This window comes from Leptinotarsa decemlineata, unplaced genomic scaffold (genome assembly GCF_025532065.1).
Source record: "Leptinotarsa decemlineata unplaced genomic scaffold, Ldec_3_MD MMD2_tig00003736_RagTag_RagTag, whole genome shotgun sequence".
Taxonomy (NCBI): domain Eukaryota; kingdom Metazoa; phylum Arthropoda; class Insecta; order Coleoptera; family Chrysomelidae; genus Leptinotarsa; species Leptinotarsa decemlineata.
Window position 1 is genome coordinate 4,761,873 of NW_027412593.1, and position 20,718 is coordinate 4,782,590.

General features: G+C 31.2%; 2 long non-coding RNA genes across 2 annotated transcripts; both read left to right on the plus strand.

The window, feature by feature from the left end:
• Window positions 1–6,386: 6,386 nt before the first annotated feature.
• Window positions 6,387–7,985, plus strand: LOC141483592 (uncharacterized). Its single transcript, XR_012466176.1, has 2 exons — window positions 6,387–7,306; window positions 7,513–7,985. It is a non-coding gene; the product is annotated as an uncharacterized lncRNA (long non-coding RNA).
• A 4,064-nt stretch (window positions 7,986–12,049) lies between these two features.
• On the plus strand, window positions 12,050–14,971 carry LOC141483593 (uncharacterized). The gene is made up of 2 exons (XR_012466178.1): window positions 12,050–12,499; window positions 14,305–14,971. It is a non-coding gene; the product is annotated as an uncharacterized lncRNA (long non-coding RNA).
• Window positions 14,972–20,718: the final 5,747 nt, after the last annotated feature.

Sequence of the window (20,718 nt, forward strand, 5' to 3'; positions counted from 1 at the left end):
AGGTTGTTTTAAAGACGACGCAATCTGATTCAATAAAGCCACTGAAGGAAAGAATAATCCAAGAATGCTGAGCTATTTTCAGAGAAACATTTGCCAATGTTTCGGAATGACTTTCGGAAATGAAAATTGCGAAAGTTATAAACAATTTAGTGAAAAATAAAAAATGGGTCCAGTTTTTTGGAAATATCTCAAAAACTAATTGGAATTTTCAAAATCGAAAAAAAAAAATTCGAAAAGAGGAAGAAATTTCCTATCGAAAAGTCCTGACTACCGGAACTGTAGGACCAATATTTATAATTTTCCCGGAGCTCTGAAATAGAGCTCTAAATCGGGTGTTTAGCCGCGTGTAGGCCGTGCGTGTTTAGGTTAATTTTACAAAAAAAAATTTATAGCATATAAAATATATAAATTGAGGAATGAAAAAATTCAGTCATATACTCAAAAGATAAATTAACAGTAATCTGTCGGTAAAAAATTTTTAATGCAATTATTAGATTTATTATGCTATTGTTACTTAACAATTTTTTATCACTCGATTATCATTATTGCAAGTGTGATATTTTTCAAACTAAAAGTGTGGAATTTTTTTCCTTCCATAGAGTTATGATTATAACGGTTAGGAATTGATTTACTTCCAAAATATTGAAAAATTATTATTTTTCAGTTATTTATTAACCATTTACTGCATTTTTTAATGAAAAAGTTTAATAAATAATCGAAAAAATTTTTTTATTCATCATTATTACTGATATGTTTTTTTTAAATCAGAAGCTACATAAAAATATTTTTTTTATTTCATCACTTATTGTTTAAAACTTTGTTATAAATTCGATAAAAAATGGAGTGAATAAAAAAATGCATGGTTTTTTTCATTCATCAATTGCAACTGGAACAGAAATGAAATGAAAACATTCATTTGTTTATAACAAATTGTTTATTCAATACACAATGGAGAATTTTAAAAATTAAATTGTTTTTGTTCCGAATTAAAAACAAGATGAATAATTATTTTAAAAAATTGGTTTCTTAATATTATTAATTGGTGGTAAAAAAATTGTTACTCAACAAATGCGTTTTTTTGCATTGTAAAAATTTCTTCAAGAGACAATTGAAAAAAATCATGATTTTTATCAAAAATTAAGATCCAAAAAAAATTCAATCATGTTATAAACAATGCATTTGTTTATAATAAATTTTTAAACAATGAGTGATAAAAATTTTAAAGAAATATGTTCATCTAACTTCTGATTTGTTGATGATCGAGCGATAGAAAATTGTTAATTAACAATAGCGTAATAAATCGAATAACTGCAATAAACATTTTTTACCGACAGATTATTGTTCATTTATCATTTGAGTATATGCCTGAATTCTTTCATTCCTTAATTTATATATTTTAAATGCTGAAATTTTTTTTAGTAAAAATGGCCCAAACAGGCACGGCTCACGCGCGGCCAGACAGCCGATTTCGAGCTCATTTTCAGGGCTTCGGGAAAATTATATATATTGGTCCTACAGTTCCGGGAGTTGAAACTTTTTTATAGGAAATTTCTTCCTATTTTCGAATTTTCGATTTTGAATATCTCAATTAGTTTTAGAAATATTTTCAAAAAATTAAATCCATTCTTTATTATTCTCTAAATTGTTTATAACTTTTGCTATTTTCATTTTCGGAAGTCGTCCGTTTTCAAAAACTTTCTAGACGCTATTCCGAATCGAATGACACCTCAACCATAATTTTCGGAGACTGCTGAAGAAAGTTCGGAAAAAAGCACTTCTTGATCAGATTAGTCAAGTTCAAACATAGCTTAACAATCTTTCAACAGCTACAGATTGGGGATGAGAAAAAACAGAGACTCTGTTTTTGCCCATGAAAACACCATAATCATTGGCAGGTTTAGAATTACTGAAACTAGTTCATTGTAGTTGCATAGTAGGTATCTAACTGCAGTAAAACTTAAAGCAGTAGAAAAACAGTGATGAGTGCATCCGATGTTGTTGGGATGATGACAATTTCAACTTCGAGTACGGCATGATTGTTGATCAACAAAATACTAACCATCCAGTATATCGAAAACTGATTCAGGCATTCTACGTATCAAACTCAGATACTAACTCTGACGGTTAAGAATGCGTTAATAATAAATTGTTTTGGTAATAAATGATAAAATTAATTATGAAAAATGTTTCTGTCAATTTGTAGAGAAATGTCAATTATGATTTTCAAAATAGAAAACATTCTCCGAATAATCATTTGAACATTCGAGATATATAAAAAAACGTTCATAAACAATTAAAAATCGTATTTTTTTCTGAATATCATATTATGAAGATAAAAATTTTTTGAATTCCCATACGGTCATACACAATTTATAAACAAATTGCGCTAAAACAGTTTGTTCAACTTACCGAATGTCTTTATTTGATACAGAAACAGGATATAATGATAAATATATAGAAAAATTAAAACAATATGTTATGTTACTAAAAAAAATCATAATGAACAAAATATAATGTTTTTGAACTTTTATAATGTGATCTTGTGGAGCACATTGATAAAAAGAGATTCACGTTCATTACAAGACCAAACACGACTATGATACGATATTTCATCATGGAATCCTAGTGCCTATCTTCCGGCTCCATCATCAGATCAGCTCCAGAGTACCTACCATATTGTCATCAAAATCACATAAAACTGCCAATTTTCATAACGCTACGATCTTTAAAAGATGGTTAAATTAGTTTTCTTAGATTTGACTACATAGTTACATACATACATACAGGTCGACCTAATAAAAGCGTATTAAAAACGAAAAACTCTAGAAAAAATTAAAAAATATTTAGGTCAGTCCTTAAAGAAATATTGAAAAATGCATGACTCGAAAAATCGTATACCATACACGGAAATGAATCTTGACAGGTCTTGATGCCTTCTAGATGGCTATCCTGTGTAGTGTGTATCAGCCAAATGGAATAAATATGACACTGAGTAAATATGACTGTGCTCAACAAAACACTCAGGCACGTCCAATTTTCAACAACCAAATTTTTCAATGCTCAATAACTCAGTTAACGGGAACAACAACTCGACCACGAACTCGGGCTTTGCAACCGTTACCACATCGCCTCTGATAATGTATACCGCAGTAGTAGACGAAACGTCAGGCATAAAAACCTGCAAACCACGCAAACGCTGAAAACAGATTTTACACTGTCATCTACGGCCGTGAATATGGGATTGAGACTATATAACGTCCTCCCCAATGAATTGAAGTTAATAAATCAGGCACACATTTTTAGGAAAAAAACTAAAGACTTCTTACTTCATATTACACCGTACGATCTGAATGAGTATTTTGAATATTGTCGCAATTGCTAGTGCTAACTTTTGTCATGTCTTTAAATATACTGTGCGGTCCGCTAGCATTTACATATTTTATTCACTTGTATACATATATTTATTTTATGCTAGTATTTAGTTTTCTTATGTCTTCAAATGTACTGTGCTGTCCGCTAGCATTTATTTATTTTATTTTATTCACTTATATGTGTATGTGTATGTATGTGTATATATGTGTATGTGTATATATGTGTGTGTATGTATATATATATATATATATATATATATATATATATATATATATGGATATATATGTATGTATGTGTGTGTATATGTGTGTATATATGTATGTGTATATGTATATATATATACCTATAATACTATATTTTACTACAATTTTGTATACCTTGACTTGCCCTATAGCTTCTTGTATGCTCATATTAAGGACCAATAAACGTATTATTATTATTATTATTATTATTATTATATTTACATTCTTTGGTAATTCATATTATTTATCCTATCGTCTGTCATTTTGGCGTCTTCAACTAGTTTGAATACTTTGAATTCTTGCTGTTTTCTAATGGAAATATACAATGAACTTTTTGTAATTAAAGTTGAACTTTCAATAATCACACCATGCATGTGTCGGTTTCACTTCTCCTATCATTATATTCGGCTCGCTTAAATATCATACAGTGTTAAAATGGAAATATGCGAACCAAGACAAAAATTATCGAATGATATTGAAAATTTCTTTATGGAATAAACTTTTCATGATCAGTCAATATCACTTGGTACCTATGTAAAAATGAAATACATACCGGCTACCTGAAATCCATACGCAATTTGTCGTTGGCACAACGCTTGTTGAAAAACAGATGTGAAGAAATTAAAACCCACTTGCTGCCTACATTTAATGCGGTAAATATTGGCAACGTTGTAAGGATTCCCAATAATCTATTTCATGTATGAAAATATACTTATTGGACTCCCTATTATCAATCAGATGTCTGATGATGGTGTATACTGAGGAGTTCTTATGAATGTTTGACGGACGGACGCTCTACTATCGAATCAATAGTGGACTCAATTTTTTTATGGTGGTAAAAATGTCATGCCAGCCTACAGAAATCAGTTTTCTAGTACTTACCATGAAATATATTCGGTAAATTCTTCAAATTATGATGGACGCCCTATCAGCGCATTCAATGTATGGATGCCATATTGATATCGGGATGTATATATATATATATATATATATATATATATATATATATATATATATATATATATATATATATATATATATATGTGTGTGTGTGTGTGTGTGTGTGTGTGTGTGTGTGCAGTCATTGTTTTCATTTGGTATCATATTTTGGGATTCTTCAGTATACTCACAAAGAATATTCCTGAGACGTTTCCTATATAAATCTAGATCGCAGATGTAGGTAAGAAATTTTTTACCAAACTTGTCCATTTGATAATACCTCACTGTACTTCTTGGATGTGTCTTGCCTAGGTTGTGAAAAAATATTCTAACCTAGTCGAAGTACGTCATTTTTCGAATGAGATTTGAATGAGGTCATTCTTGAGCCTGTCGACTATTTTATTGAATAGTAAATCTCATCTGGACTCTAATTGTTCAATACGTGTTAACCATAAGTAGTTTGAATATGATACAGTAAGTAGAATTCATAATGTTTATATTTTTTGTATAAATGGAAATGGGTACAGCGAGAAGTTGAATTCCAGCGGATAACACGACTCAAGAAAGAGAACGCTTAAGCAATTTCAAATGAGCCAGTCAATGGAAACGTGTTCCTGTCCTTTGTAAAATATCTTACGGGCCAAATTGGGCGAATTCTAGAGAAAAACAAAATGAAATTGGTACCTATTTAGAAAACCATCAGAGATAATCTAAGGTCAGCCAAGGATCCCAGGGACCTTTGCAACACCGGAAGCTGCGGAACTATACCAGATTCCTTGTAGCTGCAAATTGGTCTATATTGGAATTACGAAAAGAAATATAAGTACCCGGCTCTCTGAACACAAGAGAAATCGTCACCCGAGAAATATCGACGAGTCATCAGCATTAGCGGAACATACACAACAAACATATCCACGCTATCACGTTTGAAAAGACCCAGGTACTCTATAGAAATTAGAGCTATTACCCAAGACTATATAGAAAGTCAATGGAAACTCAAAAACACAAAAACAAAGAGAAAAGAAGAGGGAATTGATATAAATAAGGTCTGACTACCTGCACTAACCAAATTCAACTCGTAGAAAAGATTTGACAAATAGAAACGAAGACGCCTACTACTAATAAAACAAAACCGAAGACTCTCTCGTGAATTTCGTTCGTTGCCACATCGCTTTTCATAAATGCTACCGCAGTTGTAGCCGAAATGTCAAGCATAAAAACCTGCAGACCAACAAACCCAGAAAGTAGCTTTGTCACAATATGTGTGAACTGTTGATTAGGTATATGCGAACAATAAAAATTAAATGAAATAATGAAAATCAATCACTTCACGAAGTTTTGATTGTTATCGCGCGAATAACTTAATTATAATACTTTATACCATACACTTTATATTAAACCATATATGACAATAATGTCCAACACAGTTACATTACATATACGACTATCTTCTTTTTTTAAGACAAAACACAAGCAGTACAGGAAAATCCTTAAGGTGCTCCCAGAGCGGTACCTGTGCGAAAGTAGCGATTCACATTGGATTTGAATCGCTGGAGATTAAATCCATTTTCAAAAACATTCTCAGGAAGTTTATTCCACATTAACGCAGTTCTCCAAATGAAAGAGTTCTTAAACAGTGAAGTTCAAGGTAAACTGAGTTGAACCTCAAAACGATGAGCAGCCACAGTGCGTCGCGTATTTCTGATATGTACCGCTCTTGGTGGAATCAAATGTGTCAAGTCACTTGAACACTTCCCGTGAAAGTATCTATAAAAGAGAGACAAATATCCAACCCTTCATCGATGTTCCAGTAGGCTATCAAGGTTGCACCCCACACAGCACTAGATATTCTTGGAATATTCCCTGTATATCATAAAACGAACGTATATATTCCAAATATTCATAGAATATTCTTGGAATATATACATACCTTTAGAATATTCATAGAATATGCTTGAATGAATATGGCAGGATTATTCCCGAAAGAATGTGCATAGAATGTCTATAAATGGATTATTCTCCCTTGAATATTCTAAGAATATTGTCGATCGAATATACCATATGGTATATTCTTAGAATATGTCCCCACGGTATATTTTGGAATATTCTATACAATGGAATTTTGAATTATCTTATAATAACGTATTCAAATAATTCAATATTATTAAAAACAAAAATATTTGAAGATCTTAATCGAATGCATAACCTAATGTATATAACCCTGATAGTGTTAACCAGTTTTTGAACTCAACGCAAAGATTCTGGATGAATTGCTCCAACAGCAACTGTTGGAAACGACAAAAAAAAATTGAATGGGCCAATAAATGAACCAATTGCATCAATGAATTGGTTAATTCTCATCCTATTTGTCTTTTTGTATTTGAAATTATTTAATTACAAAGCGAAAAATCCTGGAAACAGAGAAATGGGGAAGTGAATAATTGGAGTAAACGTTTCTCATTGGTCAATTGAAGTGTAGCGCGCGACAGTCGAATAAGCTCTGTGAAAGCGGCTGTCCCTTAATGCATGGTACATTTGCGTTTGCGTTAAATTCGACATTTGATTCAACATGGCGGTTGACGTGGCAGGTTTGCGTGTGTAATGCATGATGTGTTGGTGTTATTATCAAAGTATAATTCTGTCACGTTCAGTGTACCATTTATAATTTGGGGTTGTCCAATTTGCAGTACAGCGAATAGTTTGATTTTGGATCTTCAAACAGGAGAGTTGCATCTATTCAGTCTTCAAGAAAAGTAAGTAAAATGCAATAGTATCGATAGTAAACTGAAAACGTAATGATTACTTTTCAACAAGACAATGCAAGTTGCTCTCCAAGTCATAAAATGTTGTAAATGTTCATGAGTAACCTATGCGAAAAATATCTATTTGATTTTTATTCCAGTTTTATTGTGCCACTTTCAAATAGTGATAATGAACGTTAATGTACATTTTGTTCCAGGTATTACTATTGAAACACTGGCTGATGCATTGTTGGACAAATATAAGGAAAACTATTCTGGTGAGCAAAGTTTGAATAACTTTAAGTAAGTGAAATTCATTGAAGAACCCATCATACCACTCATTTTAAATACTTCATTTGTGGGTTTATTTTTCTAAGTGAGAAACCTAACCTAACCTATTTCTTGATGTAATACACTTTTTCTTTTTCAATGAAATGATATATTTATTATTTTTTTATTAGTGCTGATGAATTCACAGAGTTGTTAATTTTAGTATATTTTTAGTATATATTTGTTTGAGAGTAGGAACATCCTAATTTGAATACATTTCTAATATTTGTAATATGACAGTATTCAGGAATATTTTATTCAGTGAATAAATATTTTGAATTAGATTTTTTATTTTTAATATTGGTTGAAACGCCAAATATTTCAGTGTATATTGTTTTTAAAATATATTTGTTTATGAATATTATGTGTTTTATTACTTGTGTGAATCTTGTATCAAAATGCAATATATACATGCCTAATAGCGGTTACTCGTCACATTCTTGGAATATTCCAAATATTCCTAGAATATTCATAAAATATATTTAAAGAATATTGTATGGTGTTTCTCTATTGTATATCCCTACAATAAACTAAGAATATCCTGAATATTTTATGAATATTCCTCGGGTTCTATTCCTGGAATATTCTTAATAGAATATACCTTAGATATTCTAAGAATATTATAAGATATTCCAAGAATATTCCCAAGGAATATTCTTAAAATATATCAAAGGTTTGCCAGGAGCACTTCCAGGGAATATTCTCCAGAAGATATATATATATATATATATATATATATATATATATATATATATATATATATATATATATATATATATATATATATATATATCCATGGCATATTCATAGCATAATACAATATCCTTAAATGTATATTCATGAAATATACCTGGAATATCTATTGCTATGTGGGACGTGATATTCTCGTCTCCAATAAAGCGGATGGCTCTTTTCTGGGTGGAATCCAGTAACTTCAGGGTACGTCTGGGGACAGAGCTTCTGCATATAGAGGTCCATCCAATATGACTTTCGTGAAATTATTTTTTGGACTTTCGCTATCAAGGGAAGCGGATGAAGCTTCGTGGCCGTGGAACAGTTAGATTATTTATATGAGGGCAATTCAATTTTTTTTGGCGATTTCAATGTTCCGAAGTTCATCTAAAGTGACGTGCTTGAGTATAAACAATCAAACTGTATAACTAATTATCTGAACAGAATGTTAGATCTAGTTTTTTCGCCTTTTTCTTGTTATGTTACCCATGAAAATTTGTCTTTTGTACCTGAAGATAACCACCATCCTGCATTAAGTATCAAAATAGCTGATATACACATCAAAGAAAAGAATTTCAAGTTAAACCAATCAAACATCACATATAACTTTAGGAAAGCGAACTTTCCATCTTTGTATAAGAGATAGAGGAAACTGATCCAACGTTTGCGTGCTTTGATTAAAAGCCAAATAAAAACCTCACATGATAACTATCTTGCAAACATACAAACAATGTTGTCTAGAGATCCTAGCAGATTCTGGCCATATGTTCACTCTAAGAATAACAGCACCAGAATACCAGGATCAGTAACCTACTTAGGAAACAAACTCGAGAATCCTCAAGATATTGTTGATGTCTTCAGTAATTTTTTCAGTGAGGTGTATTCAAAATCTGGCTCACTTTTGAACAAAGTTGGTACAGTGAATGTTCATATTCATTTTCACCCCATTCAAGAAAATGTGGTTATATTGGCAACTAAAAAACTAAAGGACAAACTGACATCAGGCCCAGATATGATATGTTTAAATCTGTTTAAAATCTGTTTTTCCGTTAATCAGCTGCCGCCCCCATACGAACGACAATTCTCAGAAGTTGAGAAACTTGTGCGAGCTAAGGACTAACGAGGTCTTACCTTTTAACGTGTGATTCCTAACACAGAATCAAAAATTCTTCAACAAAAATGATCCCATCATTATGGAGAAATGTGAAGTAGTGAGTTATAGTCGAAAAAAGAGGTTTATACATTCCCGTATGTAATACAGGATTCAGATCTGCTGAGATGTAATGAGATCAAAGACCTAGGGGTAATATTCGATCATAAATTAACATTTGGTAGACATATTCCACAAAAAGTTTCAGAATCTCTCAGAGCTTATGGTTTCATTGTTAGAAATTGCAGAAACTTTCATAATATTAAAGCCATGAAGCTGTTGTATTTCACCTACGTACGTTCAAAGATAGAATATGCAAGTATCGTCTGGAGTCCATTCTATGAGGTTCATAACATAGCCATTGAAAGAGTTCAAAGAAAGTTTGGTAAATTTCTAATTTTCAGAATAGATGGTTCTTACTCTGAGAGAGGTATCAGTAATGATGTCATATATGAACGTTGGGAACTTTTTAGTTTAGAGCATCGCAGAAAATGTGCGTCGCTCATATTTTTATTCAAGTTAGTGAATGAGAGAGTTAATTGTCCTAAAATTCTTGAACAAATCAACTTCAATGTACCACGGCCAGCTTCACGAACTTAATCCATTTTTAGACCTCTCAGAGCAAGAACTAACATAATGCTCAATTCCCCAATATATGTTATGTGCACAAATTTCAATATCATTTGTGCCCATGGTGATTTATTCTTCACTAACCTTCACATTATTAGAATTGCTAACATGTACTTGAAGTAGGTAATTAGAATTAGTTTTTCTTTTTTGTTCATTTTATTTTTCGTTTATGGTTAAGTATTGTGTATAAAATTTTATATTGTCCTGTAAATGGGTAACTGTTGGACAATAAAGCTATTATTATTATTATTATTACTAACAAACGGGGGAGTAGCAAGTCCATTTTGTACACGTTTTCTCGTTGTTTGAATTTCTGCCCTCCGAAGTGGGTACACGACAATCTCATATATGTATCGTTGTCAACATCGTACTTACAAAGTGTGTGCCAGGAACCTTTTTTTATAAAATGGAAGGAAGTGTACACTTTTGTTCTGACATGAACAAAAAAAATGTTCAGTAGAAAAGTATCACTACATATATTTATTTTACTCATTTCATTCAACACATTCTTATAATGAAGGCAAGAAAGGTAAATACGCTTAGCGTTTCTGTGAATGGTGTCTTTTTCAATTACACAAAGAATAAATGTAGTACAAAGTGACCAGGAGACATGTATTCACACAGCACTTATATACTGGCGTTATTGAAACATTACAAACTAGTAATGTACTCTATTCTATGAAGAGAATAAACGAATTGTGAAACACCAAAGAAATTTTAGGAAAATTCATAAACCACCCATAAACTGATCTCGTCAAGTCATTTTCAATTCTAGAATTCAAACCACAGAGGGTATATGGTCTGTGATTCAAACTCAGTATCAGTAACAACGTCAAAATTGCTGTCACTATGTTATTGATGCCAACCTTATTTCTAACACAGTGAAATGTATACCTACTATCTGTTTAAAATCTTTTTTTCCGTTAATCAGCTTTCGCCCAAATACGAAAGACAACTCTCAGAAGTTGAGAAACTTGTGCGAGCTACGGACTAACGAGGTCTTACCTTTTAACGTGTGACTCCTAACACGGTTGCAGAATCATCCCAGCTTCAAACAGATAAATTCTCTCGAGAAAAATATCTGCTCGAGGCATGAATCGAACCCACGGCCTTCCCCTCGTGAGTCGGGCGCACTACCACCGCGGCCAATTCCACAACTATATGTACGTAGTATAGACACAGATTAAATATAATTAAATATTAATTAATGAGTATTAATTAATAATTAATAATTAAATATTTAATCTGTGGTATAGAGCTCACTGTCCTAACCACACCTTCCATCTTTCTTCAGGTCAAAAATGGACTCCATTTCGTATCTCCCCCATAACCCTGGTTATGCCATATAAATTCATGGGTCCATGAGAAGATTAACATGAGATCAACCCCATACTCTAGAAATAGAGCTCAAGGTTATTCATTCTTGTGAGGCATGATCAAATACATGACCGGTTTTTTTTATATAAAAAACTAATTTGACGAAATCCGTACAAGAATTGCAAATGTATATTACTTTTCAGAAATTAAAAAATGTTTTCTATTTTCTTGTTCTACTTTTTTGTACAGCGTTCAGTTAGAAAATAGATCCCAGTCATAATCAGTAATCAAACTTATGAGAACAGTACAAGAACTTTTGACATATAGAGTAGGTACCCTCTCCCACTTGGGTTATTGTTTTCACATTTTAAAGATGATCACATGCACCAGCTTCAACTGACAGTATACGGTTGAAATTCATTTTCTACTTCGAGGTAATCAAAATCATACATGTTTAAAGAAGGGACGAATGATTCCCTGAAAATTCAGCACGAGTTTGTATTTTTCAATTAAGGTGTATTTTATCTTTCAATGATTTTTCCTAAACAAAAATTTACCCATCTTCCAATTGCTTTCTTCTTCATATTAGTATAAATTAAGATGTCTAAAAACCCTGGTGCATCTACTCATACCTGCAAAAGTTTGGGGTAAAATGAGGAATTTATGGCTAACTTGATTAGCAGAGATCAACGCCGTTTCAGATGGCGCAAGCAGTCATTACAGTAAACTGTAATCATAAGACCACACAGGGTGTATTTGTATTTATATTTAATTCCACATTCATTTTTCATACCTACTGTGCTTTTAGGATAACTTAAAAAGTGAGTTAATGAATTTTTTGTGTTTTAAGTGTTATTGACGAATTGTCAGTATTAAATTGAAAGATAAGTGTCCAAGTTCTGGTGAATTATTAGTTGAAGTTTCAACCCAAGCAAAGTTTTGAAGACATTTCGTGTAATTTCTTGATATTTCAACTCAAGAAATGTTGGTAGATATTATGTAGTTGACATTGGTTGTTTATCGGAACGAATTCCGCAAAACAGGTGGTAAGTATAAAGATTATATACTTGAATACATGTTTTTAGTATGGTATTGGAATGGAAAAACTGAATAATTCACTAGATTACAAAGAAATATTCCCAGTGAATTCTTTGTCGAACTTTTCGATTACCTGTTAAGAGATCATTTTGATAAGCACCAACTTCTAACCGTTTTTTTTTTAATTAATAATTAAAAAGTTTCCTCATTGATGCATAAAATTTGGAATAAGCGGTTTATATACGAAGAACAATGTAATGAGTAGAAACACAGATGTTTTCTAATAGATATTCAACCAAAATACATCTACTCATAGTGACTATGGATGTATGTGTATCACACCTAGCAGTTCTACTCATGAATCAGGACATTGATTTTCTTATACATACACATCTCGTTAAGTACAGAAAATCACTCAAGAGAAATAGCACTACAGTCCCACCTTGAACTCGTCATGCAAGCCTTTGGGTTCTGCAAATAACTTGAGAGAAATTACAAGGCAAAATTTATTAATTTACAATAGATGTAAGATGGTCAATTACCTTCCGTTGATCATCAGATGTATTGAATAACTTCTTTGGTTCAGAAAGAAGGTGAACTATTTATTGTCTGTAAAAGTATATTAAAGTTTATAAGATTTCTGTATTTATAATTATTGAAATTTACAGTTCCAGCATAAATTGAACAAAGTTTAATTCAAATATCTTCCATTATTATTATTTTAATTTGATTTCATTGAGTCATATTTTTTGCAATGATTGCATGTGCAGGTCATCACTGATAGATCAATTTGACACTTGACCCCCATGCCAATTAAAATTTCAAATTTTTCAAAAAATTGTATCGGTAATAGCCCCCAAACGTTTTTTTCATGTTTCTACGTCAAACTGTTCAAAAGTTAAGTTAGTTTTTTATCAGTCTGAGGTGAAATTGTATTTAATATCCTTACCAGTGGTAAATTAACTTCCAGTTTCCTTGTGATGGGATTTCTTTTATATTCAGGTTCCCACGAAAAGTAAAATACCGTAATGTTCAGAGAACACTAGGTTGAATTTCTGCAGACTGCATGAAAGTAGATTAGCGTCTTTTAGAATACAAATACAAAATGTCTTCTGATATACTTTAATTGCTCACTACAACCTTTTACATTGAGTGTGTAAAAGAGTTATTTTTTTCAAACAATGTGATCATCAATTATGATGGTAGTTTTTTGAAAATATTCAATCAAATTTAAAAAAAACATACATCTGATGAGAGTATCACATCTCAACAGATATTTTCAGATTTTTCGAAATTTGACTCACAGAAAGTTGTAATTTTTTAAATTTTTATTTTCGAGGGCTCTTTCATTATGCTCTTTAGCACAGCAGACATTCAATCTAGAGATCAAATATGCCCTCAGTGCCTCTCTTAACAATTCTTCCTTGTGGTGTTCACAACCTACAATATTTTTGGGAGAAAAATTTGACAATTTGATTAAAATTACTGGAAAGTAATTTCTTTTAAGTTCCCTCTCAAAAACACCTGATATTATTGTGGCTTCAACATCGTGAAGAAAGCTATTAATTTTTTGTGATGGTAATGTTAAAAATCCTCTGCTCTTGTTTCTTATGAGGGAATTGAATATTTCATTTCCCTTCTCCAATATCGAATCCACACATTCTCCACATTTGGTGTTGCCTTTAATTTTTTTTGCAACATATTCACAGAAATAAGCAAAAGCTTCATCAATACCTGAGAAGTCCTCTTCAATTTCGGAGATAGTTTTTTCTATTTCAATATAGGATATAAATTTTTGCTGTTTTTCTTTCAGATCTCCAATATGAAGAAGGGATTTCATCATTTCTCCTCCACTAACATTACTTTCCCTGGGCGGTTTTATCAGAGAATAGAGGGACATTAGGCGGAATATTTGTCCAACTTGAATTGACTTGGGATGAGTATTGCATCCACCTGCAGCTCTCATCATCCCAAAAATGCTGAAAATGATATCAACAAAGTTGATTGGAATTGTTATGGATATGTGAACATTATCACCTCCAAATGATCTTGGTTCAATCTGGATGTCATCAAGTATTTGAAACCAAAATGGGATTAGGAATATTCTCTAGTTGAATACTGCTAGAATTTGCCAATGGATGTTTTGTGACAGAGTGTGAATCGGGTAGAATACTACAGGATGGACTAGGAAAAACGTTTATTGGAAGTTCAGGAGCAGTTTCACTGAGAAATAAAAAATATCAAAATACCTATTTTTATTATAAAAATGATTATCACGTCAATTTCACAATAGAACTTGTCTAAAATCTAAATTTTTCATAATGATCTTCTACCACATAGTAACGGCTATATATCCATCAATTTACTTGTCTAAAACATGTTTTACCCTTTAGATCAATAAATGTTATTTAATTAAATTAATAAAACTATATAAATAATCACACAATCCTTATCAGATATTTGGCAGAAGCTTTATCAAATATTCTTTGAAAAAACTGATCACAGAACTAAACATAGGAATTCAAGTATTTCAGTTGTTCATGTTTCAAACATGAATGTTTTTTCCACTGGATAATCCAACTGCAAACTGAAAAATAAAACCAGTTATAAAAAAATGAAAATCAATCTTTGAATCTGGGAAAATTTCAGCATCCTTCATCAATAATTTTCAACAGCTCATGCAGTATGATTTCATGACTGACTTCAATGTTTTGGTTGGTTTTCGGGTTTTGCTGTTGTCTTCTTTGGTAAACTCCAAACGTTTCAAGTGCAACTACGACAGTCAGCGGCGTTGACGAAGTACTCCTCATAAGATATTCATTGAAACTAATTTCAGTATCAACTTTATTCTCTAAGATTACTTCATCAACGCAACTGAATATGACTGTCTCAGTTGCAGTCAAATATTTTTACTGAAAATGATCAGGGCAAAACCAGGAAACTAACTATTACGAAATTAGACAGGATGAGTTTATACATTCAGTTCAATTTTAGAAATATTTCATGCTGATTTCAGAATCGAAGTTACATTAAATCATTAGTTTATCTATTCAAAATTGTATCTGGTTTCATTGATTGTCCGGAAATTCTCTCCCCTATAACTTTCAACGTTCCACGAAGGTCCATCAGACAAATAAAGCTATTTATTACACCATATCACTTAACTAACTATGGGTATCATTCTCCATCTCCAACATCTAAAATGTTGAGACTTGAAAATAACTACTCTGATAAAATCAATTTCTTCTGTGATGATGAAAATATTTTTAAGAATCTCACTCTTTACTCATGCAAATGTTTTTCATTACTTTAATTTTGTCCTTCATTAAACACACATAAATGTGTCTATAATAATTACAGTAGTAGTAGTAAAAGTGGTTACAGCACAAGCTTCCTTTGTTATATAATTTATTGTAAACAAAACTGAATAAATTGAGATCCCTGTAAATAAACATGGACAAAAAACTAAAATGGTATTTGTTAAAATTGGTATTTCTGTAAACCAGCTGTCGTTCCCCTACGAACGGCAGCCCTCAGAAGTCGAAACTTGTGCGAACAGGGATTAACGAAATCTTACCTTTCAACGTGCGATTCTAAGCTAAATATAACCCTTTGTTCGATAACAACTTTTTCATTAATTTTTTTTTAAATTCCTACTGGCATTTAATTATAACCGTCTCACAAGAAGATTCTAAAAGATACAGCTTTTTTTTATTATGTTCTCAGAAGAGGCTGTTTATAATAATGACAACGTATTTATTATTTCCATGTGTAAGCAGTAAGCTTACACAGATATTGACAAATATGAAATATCAGAAAATAGAGGGTAAAGTTAATGAAGTTAATTTTCTGTGAATAAGGCATTTATAGAAAATGTTCTTCAACTTTACCCCTTTCTTCCACTATCACCTTTTATTTATAGAATGATATTAGCACATATTAGCCCATATTGAATAATGATCTATTTTTATGAAAGGTATCAAGGGAAAATATGATGTAAAATATTGAACAAAACAGCAGTTGCGATCATTGAAATGAAAAATAATATGAAATGTTATAACTAAACTCCACACATTTGGACAATTTGTAACATATCCCTTTTTCAACATGATTCAATTAAATAATGGTTACATAAATATCTCTTCTCATATTATGTTATCAATAACTTTCTTTTTAAAGTCCGTTATGAGCCTTATATGAAATTTGTAAAAGGACATTGATATGCTTGAGTTGAACTGAAAACAACAACAATCTTTTATCTTCAAGAGAAATGAATGGCATAGAGTGTTTGTTTCCAACTGCGAACTTGTCAGGGTTACCGTTAGAGGACAGCCGGTTGAAAAGAACCTTTTTTTGTAGATAGGTAAAGCTAGAAGGGGTTATCTATCATTTCATATATGAATAATTTGATATTTATCATTTTGATAACACTAAGTGTTCTCTCTTGATTTGTATGTGATCAAATTTGCTTTTGATACCTTATTCAACGGATACTTTCCAACTACAGAAATTATTAGTAAACTGGTTCTGGAAATGGTGCACGTTTTCTTGAAATTCGTACAATTAAGTACTTCTCTATAAGTGCACCTTGAAAAAAATATACAAATCTTTGATAGGATTTATAGGTAGTGCTGTAGAAACTGAATACTCACATGCATGATGGTTTGGCACCCTTCAATAGTTTTTTCTCACCAATGAAATGGATGGGAAAATGCTTAGAGCAAATAAAAGCACCATCAGGCAGATATTTTCTAACAGCATCCATCCACAGTTTCCTCTTGTTTTCATCCTATAAATTTTGATCAGGTACAATGCACAAATAAAACCATTCAAATCACCAATTGAGAACAAGTAAAGTTAAAAGAGCATACTGTTTGGTTGCTTGGAATTCTATATGCTAACAACTACTATGAGTATATATTTAAGAGAGCATTAGGTTTCTCATCATACATGAGTAGTCTTTTAACCACCCAATAAATTTTCTTTATACAAGTCCACAATACAACAACACCCTCGATTTCTACAATAATTTTCCACAAGATTTCAAAAATATACAACATTCTGTTAGGCTTGGGGAACTATTTGTTTGACATGGAGCCCTACTCAGAGAGTGATTTTCAAACTTAATCTATGATTTATTAATTGTTGATATAGATTTAATTTTTTATTAGTTTTAAATTTTATGCTGATATTAATATCATGATATTTTAAATGGATGTTAAATTTCATGTAACTGTAAACTTACTTACTTCTCATAATAATTCTGTAGAAATGCAATAAATCTCTCTGCATACTGTAATATTCATCTGTAGGTATCTATGATTCTATGAGTAGACTTTTCTTGCAACTAGGTATTAAGTTGTATTTAAAAAAAAATTAAAAAAGCATAAGTGAATGTTTATTTTCAATTTGATATTATGATTAAGAAAGTAATGATACTCTAGTAGCAGAAGGTGGATTTGAAAGGGTGAAGGATTATTCAAAATATGAAGTTGGTTTTTGGTGTAGGCTGATACAAACTTAGTTTATCCGTGGTGGATTGACAGTAATTATAAAATGTTTCATTTACCTTTGGCACTGAATACAGATGATTACTCGAATTTTTACACTGTTCACACAAAATACAGAATTGTCCCATTTTACAAAAAGTATTCTTATACACTATATAAAACTATTCCTTATTACTACTGAAAAATGTAACCAAACTAAAATAACTGAGAACTAACGAACGAAAACTATAATAAAAAATGCGAACAATGTAAAGATTGGGATGACAAAAAATATCAATTTCAAAATACCAAAAGTTGAAAATTCTTTTTGACAATGACAGATAATAATTAATTTGACTGACTCAGCGGGGACTCGAACAATTCAGAATAGCGCCATCTTGGGAAAACTCTCGTAAGTGTTGTTAAAAGCAACAGGTGGTTCCTTCAAAAAGTTCAAAACAAAATCTAAGCGTTACCAACACCAGGGTTTCTAGGAATCTTAGTATAAATATCTAATAATTGCCTAATATGTTTTGTTTTTTGATGGATATTCAAGAAACCACTTATTCTCAGGGCTGCTCCTGGTTATACAATTGTACGAATTGCTATAAAATTCAATATTTTTCGTACATGCATACTACTTTGACGAAAAGCATACATTTTGACTTCATTTGGTTTTGAAATGATTCGAACGAGGCCACGGTATATATTTACAAATTTCAATCACTTCGTCCTTCGATAGTCGAGTAATCTGTCTATTTCTGTCTTCCGTCTCATTATAATAGGCGTGTCCGTCTGTCATAGAAGTCATAGATCACGATCACGTCGATCACAGAGCACAAAACACTTATTTTTCAGATCAGTCAAATGTCAAATCTGTCGAAAACCGCTGACGCTAAAAGATAACTAAATCCACTGTGAGAGAAGGGAAACGACGAATTTTAAACAAATATTTAAGAATGGTAGATGGTAGTTTACCTCACCCCTATTGATTTTTGTTTTAGGAGACTTTGTGTTGTCATTTGATTTGATACATAATATAAGCTAAAGCTAGATTAGTGAATGCAGAATTTTCAATTAATATTAGTGCAAATAGTAATCAAATCAATATATTTGAAATAACCACTTCAAAATATTTACATTTCACATACGATGGAGTGTCTGCGCATGCGCTAATCGCTTCAGTCCATCTTTGCATCATGTGGGAGGCTGTCACTTGTCAATTATTCTGATGACAGTGTTGGTCAACGATTATAAACATACAGGATTGCTTACTTTTGCGATTTTGTTAGACACATCACGTGACCTCGTAACGTAACAGTGGTGACTCTGGATTGATTCGGTACTGCACTTTTAAATTAAAATAAACAAATTTCATGTAAATCCCCTATTAAAATATTATTTTTATATAGAATTAAATACTCAATATAAATGGATTATTACTAAGTAAACATTTTTCTTTTGTGGATGATAGGGCGAACTATTTTGCCCTTTTTAAAGGTAAGAGGTTTCATCAGTTTTTTATTATTTTCGTGAAAACTGTAACTCCCACAAACATTTTGTAATGAACTTTGTTTTAGATAATAGTATCAACTAAAAAAAATTATAACTTTTTGTTCCATCTTTTATAATAAACGCTTGATGCTAAAAAATATATATAAGTAATAAATTGTTTATAGGTTTAACAACTTTTTATCTGACAGAAAATACATGATACGGTTTTTATTTTTTATTAAAAAAATGAGAAATTCAGATAATAATTCAACTTAAACTTTGTTCCATAAATGATGAAATTGATAAATCTCCAATTTAATATATTATAATACTACATTAGTTAATAAAAAGGAACTACTTTATCCACTAAATATATTTGAATTTTTCTTGCATGAACGTAGAAAAATAAATTTAAAGGACTAATGTATTACTTTATTTAATTTTCGTTTTTTTTTCTATTATCAGAATTGTTTAATTTTTTTAAGTGACCTATTTTCGTCGGCCTATAAGTTATTATATTTCATTCCGATAATTGTTCTCAGTTTGCAAAATTCTAAAATAATATTTAAAGGAAAATCTTCCCTTTTTGCAATTTTTTTTGAAAGAGTTTCTACAACTCCTGACCCTTTTCTAAATCCATTCAAATGATGTTTTTCGAAAAGCTTGTTCCACTTTTTAATTTTTTCTAACCAATCATTTGTGGGTTTAATATGACCTCCCAATGAAAGTTGCTGGACCCAAGAAGGAATATTATAATAATTATGATCTACTGCTTTTATTTTATAAGTATGATCGCCCAAACCAAGTAGGCCATTTTCATGCTTTTTAGCAAAGTATTCAGCAATGTATTCTAAAGAGTCCTCTATTATTTCTGGAATATTTGTATTTGAAGTTGAAGGAATGTTAGTAGAAATATCAGATCTACTAGATGAAAATGAGCTACTGCTAATTTCAATTTCCACCTTTTTTATGACTTTTGGAGTAATATATTCTTCTATTGTCGGTTTTTCAGTATTTACTGCAGCCTGGAGGATGGTAGATTTTTTTCCCAGAATGATCATTCTGATTCGGTAAATTACTTCCAATGGACGACCAGGCATTTTAACTAAAAATTACAAGGTTATTTAATGGTTAGACAATTATTGCTATTACCTTAAAAAATGTGAATATTTCCAATTTTACCTTAATTTAATTTAAAAATGTTCAAAAAACAAAAAAATGGCAAACAATGGCAAAAAGAAACC